Below are 5,000 nucleotides of genomic sequence, written 5' to 3' on the forward strand. Positions count from 1 at the left end.
TGATTAGTAAAACAATTTTCTCACTGTATTATTGCCCACTCTGGAAAATTTTCAGTAGGTGGGCATCTCAGAAAAGGTTGCCCATAAACCCTGGACGGATTCTCTCTTTAGCTCTTGAAGTGAGCTTTTTCTTATAAGCCTTGTCAAGTTTCTTTTCAATTTTTTTCATTCTCCTACTTTCCCACTGAAGGTGATGCACAGAGTATTTTGTTACTTTTGAGGTATTTCCATTGTCATCCTCGTAGCAGCTTTCCTCACTGCTCATTGCCTCCATGACAAGAACCTCTGCTGCTCTCCCCTTTTCATGCTGGTTGGCCCAGTTGACCAGCTCCAGGGCTGTAGTTTGTCTCATTAACTTCTAAAAAAAATAAAAAAATTAAACAGGCATGAGAAGGGTGTTATAGGACTTCAAATGAAAAATATGATCCAAATCACTAATTTCTCTTGATATATATATATATGTGTGTACCCATTGTAAGAATGGAATTCTTAAGCATGTTATAATATAGGGTCTCTTTGTCCTTTTTTTTTTTTCCATCAAATGGTGCATACAAACTATCATTTATCTCACATCACATTTTAATATTTTTCAAATTTATTTTACAAAGATTTTCTTGGGAGGCTCTAGATACAGACCAGAATACCTCACTTATTTAACAATTTCTCTAATAAGAACATAGTCCCTTAGATGTGTCTATATTCAAAGCCATCCAATTTTGAAGTGCCAAAATAAAGACATTCAATGGGAAATAGCTTCCCTCCCATTGATCAAGTGTACTTGAGGGTGTACTCAGTCTGGTAACATTGAACATCTGTCGGACCCCATCATTTGTGAACAGCAGGGTATATGAAAAGTAAAATGTTCAAAATAGTATCCTAGCCAATAAATACCTCTCTTTGGAGACCACTCTTCCAGGTTTTTTGTTTATGAGCCTCATAGTGGTTACCACTCTTCAGTTTCTGTGTTTTCACACATATTTGAAATATATTTGTAAAGCAGCTGTTTAAAGAAATGATTATGAAAATGCCATGAGAAGCTGATTGTAAAAAGATTCCCACATAAATTAATGACAATGTTCAAATTTATAATAATTTATGGCAGGCCACCTTAGAATATCTGCCAAGTTAGTATGTCCTTAGTGATTCATTGCTAAGGTGTAAAGTATGCTTTTTTGAGGATCCACACTGAAGTGTCTCAGATCTAGAGACAAGAAATAAACCTGAAAATTTCAGTTTGCAACATATTTAAATTTCTGTAACATTTGGGAAAGTTAATATGTAAGTTAGGAAAAACTATAAAATGCACCCCCCCCCCAGTCCTAAATTTGACCATGTAATGAAGGTGCTCATTAGAGGTTTCAGGGTATCTAACTGTGTTTTTGAATGCTAGTTTTATGATGACATTTATGTTGAGGGGAAAGTGGTAAAAGACACGAATTGATGGTAGAGACTAAAAGCAGGGGTATCATTAAGGGCTGGACAATAGACAAATCGACCAACTTTGAGCAAAATTTTGCCTGGATGTTTTCAAGCCAAGGCCTTCAATAAAACTCAAGTTGTTATAAAGGAGATATGCATCAATATGCTTGAGTGCAAAATCCTTATGCTCACCCACAAAATGTAATGACACCCCAGTAAAAGTGAAATGCATGTGCTATGATTATTGGTAGCTACCTTCTATGACTTCTTTTGTCCAAGGACACTTTTCAGGTCCTCCTTGTTGATGTATTGCCTGCTCTATTGTCCGCTCAAAAAGGATGTTGTTGCTGTCAGAATTTATTCTAAGACAAAAACAAATACAATTAAGCCTGGTATTCTGTAGTAACAATATTAACACTAAGACAAAAGTACAGTCAAACCTCGATTATCCGGACCTGTTGGGACTTAGGTAATCAGTCAGGATAATCGAAAATATGAATATTAATGAGACAATAATGTAAACAAAAGAGATGAAGATAAAAATCTGCTTTGATGACTCTCCGAGTGCTCGATCTTTTGAAAGCGGAGGAGGCAATGTTTTAAACGCACTTTTCCTGAATTTAGACATAATCTCTGAATTTTTTTTCCTCATAAAGTTTGGAAGATCAAAGCTCATTAATAATCATAAAAAAAACGGGACCAGAGAAAAAGTCCGGATAATCGAAAAGTCCGGTATAATCGAGGTTCGACTGTAACCACCATAAGGTGTTCACATAACATCTCAATATTTCAAGCAGCAGCTTAGACTCGGATTTCCTCGCTCAATCAAGATAAAGTAAAATATCTCTGAATCTAAAAACATATTACTCACTCTTCGTCAAGATAGAAACCACTAAAGTCATCTTTTTTCAAAAGGAGTTTGTACATTCTCCTCACAGTTCTCTAAAAGAATGAAAAAAAATTCAACAATCGGTTTGTCAAGTATGTCCTATTTCTACTCTCACGCTTTTTAAAAACCCTGGTTGTTTGAAGGCTAGATGATGTAGAGCAATCGACACAAGCACAATTAAAAATTAACCTTACCCATCTATGTGAATAAAACAGGCAAGGTCAAAAGGGTCCAAGAGAAAAAATGATTAAATGAATTTTCATACTAGATAATTCTCGTTGAAACAAAAGGGAGGAAAAAAACTTTTCTGGTAGACCTGTTTATGGTAAAGGATTATCAAGTAAATGTAACCACATCTAATCATGTCAAATGATTACCGCCGAAATAATTAAGTTAATTATGCATATAATTCGCGCGCCAAACATCTACTCAACATAAAAGAAAATCTTCCACGAAACAGAACTGATTCAAGCAAATTATGAACACATATCACATTATTCATGCTTATCAGTTATGTTTTTTTACTCACTCGACAAGCCGGTGGAACTACTACCGTCGTTCGCCTTTGTCTTCTGTTTTGGCGCCGACGGACGTTGGCTGCATTATTATCAACAGTTTGAAGACGGCCCTCGATCCGCTGAAGCGCTTCAGAGTGTTCTTTGTTGCTGCGCTCTTGCTGCTGCCGAAGCTTTACATTTTCGCTCGCCAGAGCGTGATTGCTCCGGATCAACTCCTCCAGCAGCACAATGCAATCGTCGGACACTTTATTCCTTTTTTCGCCGCTGGAACCACATCATGGTTTTGATCGTGCAATCGTCTTTCCGCCATATTCTTTTCTTACTTGCTTTAACTACGAATTAACGGTAAAATAACCACACTACAAGTGCTTCTCTCGGATGCTTTGTGATGCTTTGTTAACAAAGTAGTCAAACGGAATATTGAGGTTCAAAAAAGCGCGCGAATTAATATTTCTAAAACCAAACAACGACCTCCTGTTGACATATTGCCTCGTTGTGATGTTTATCGTACTGTGCCTAGCTAACGCTGGCCAGTACAAATGAAGACTCGAGTGTAATTGGAAGCAAGGAAACAGAAAGGCTGGAAAACACGAACTACACGTTCGAACTCTACTTGTTCAAGTAAACAGCTTCATACCGATACCAAAGTTTCAAAAGGGTTAGTTAAAAATATATCTGAAAATCTAGCCGTGTGTAGGTCAAGGATATCTTGTAACACAGGAAATTTACGTGTGATGCACGATCCTCGCAGTAGATAGCGCTAATTTAAGCAATAGCGATAATCAGACCTGAAAAAATGAGGCCTGTACGGGACTCGAACCACTGACCTCTGCGATACTAGTGCAGCGCTCTACCAATTGAGCTAACAAGCCAACTGGGAGCAGGCCGTTAAGTCGATTCGTAATAAACCCGTGAAAGTGATAAATCAGATACAATGAAATATATGAAGTTTATATATTTTGAACTGCGGTATTAGATACGTATGATGCACGATCCTCGCAGTAGATAGCGCTATTAGCTTAAATACTTGAAGCTGTTCACTGTTTCTTAGGTTCTGTATTTTTTTTTTTCAGGGAGTGAGGAATCTGCTCTTTTCCTGCCAAGACTTTTTCCCACAAGGGCACTGAAAGCTTTCTCGATGGCACATCATAGGTTGGCAGATGATGAGATGGCACATCTTGTCAGTCAGTGCTTTTGTTGTACTGCCAATGTGTATGTAAAATTGTCACCCTGTATGAATTGAAGCTTTGGACGAAGTCAACAGATTAATATGTATTTCTGTAAAATCAATACTGTCTGTCAGCTTCATAGGGAGATTTCCACAAATAACATTGTTTGTATATATGAAACAAAATTTACACTGATCCATGAAAATAAAAATTTCACAATACATATACAAAAAAAAAAAAAAAGAAAGAAAAAGACCAACTACAGAGAATAACCAAAAGTGCTAACCTCATTATAGTAATGCTTGATACAGACAGTTATTTTTTGTTGCCTTTATAGAGTGCTGGAAACACAAACTATTACGTATTCATTTTTATTGTTTGAATTATTTCTCTGAAATTCCCATTTATTGTGACAGTAACATGGGTGTAGAAAGCTTTCTCAATGGCATTTTGTAAGTTGGCAGGTGAAAAAGTGGCACATCTTGTAAATCAGTGCTTTCAAGTGACAGAAGTCTTTCTTTTACCCATTCTTTAATTGCATACCAATGCTTTTGATTAATAAAGCTATTTATTCAGTTTAATTGTAAATGACAGTTTCTTAGGATTTATTGTGACTTGACTTTTGGAGACATGAGCTATAGAACACATTATTTATATTGTAGACAATTTGTTCGGCCGAAGTCAAAATAATTTGTTAGTTTTGTGCAATATATGTTCGCAGTGTTTATGAAAATAAAATGTTATGTCTGTGGTAGGCAGAGGCCTGCCACTTTTGTTTGTCCGATTAGTTGTTTTAGTAAGGGTGGATTACATGAGCCGAGTTCACTGTTTGCTAGGATGGCATTATGTGGGCAGGCCAGCCTGACTCATGTAATCAGCCTCTAAGTGGATGATTGGCAGGCCTGTGGCCTGAATTATTATTTCCCTTGGATTTCTAGCAAAGGTAAATAGATCAATCACATTTAATTCCAGTTTCATTTACATTAAATTTTATTCTGAATACAG

At 36.6% G+C, this 5,000-nt stretch overlaps 1 protein-coding gene, 1 long non-coding RNA gene and 1 pseudogene across 3 annotated transcripts in view; 1 reads left to right on the forward strand and 2 right to left on the reverse strand.

Annotated features, from left to right (window-relative positions):
• Positions 1 to 3,136, reverse strand: part of LOC148723185 (uncharacterized) — a 3,758-nt pseudogene extending 622 nt beyond the window's left edge. The window contains exons 1-5 of the transcript XR_015991680.1: positions 2,838 to 3,136; positions 2,291 to 2,361; positions 1,675 to 1,781; positions 892 to 1,000; positions 1 to 358 (exon numbers count right to left, since the gene is read on the reverse strand). The exon at positions 1 to 358 is cut by the window's left edge and continues 622 nt beyond it. The product of XR_015991680.1 is annotated as an uncharacterized LOC148723185 (transcript). The remainder of the gene's footprint in view (positions 359 to 891; positions 1,001 to 1,674; positions 1,782 to 2,290; positions 2,362 to 2,837) is intronic.
• Positions 1 to 5,000, reverse strand: part of LOC111333987 (52 kDa repressor of the inhibitor of the protein kinase) — an 11,543-nt gene that overhangs the window by 2,699 nt on the left and 3,844 nt on the right. The gene's annotated exons all lie outside the window — the stretch shown is intronic.
• On the forward strand, positions 3,352 to 4,774 carry LOC148723186 (uncharacterized). The gene is made up of 2 exons (XR_015991681.1): positions 3,352 to 3,484; positions 3,900 to 4,774. It is a non-coding gene; the product is annotated as an uncharacterized LOC148723186 (long non-coding RNA).

The sequence above is a fragment of the Stylophora pistillata genome, chromosome 9 (assembly GCF_964205215.1).
Source record: "Stylophora pistillata chromosome 9, jaStyPist1.2, whole genome shotgun sequence".
In the NCBI taxonomy this organism is placed as follows: Eukaryota; Metazoa; Cnidaria; class Anthozoa; order Scleractinia; family Pocilloporidae; genus Stylophora; species Stylophora pistillata.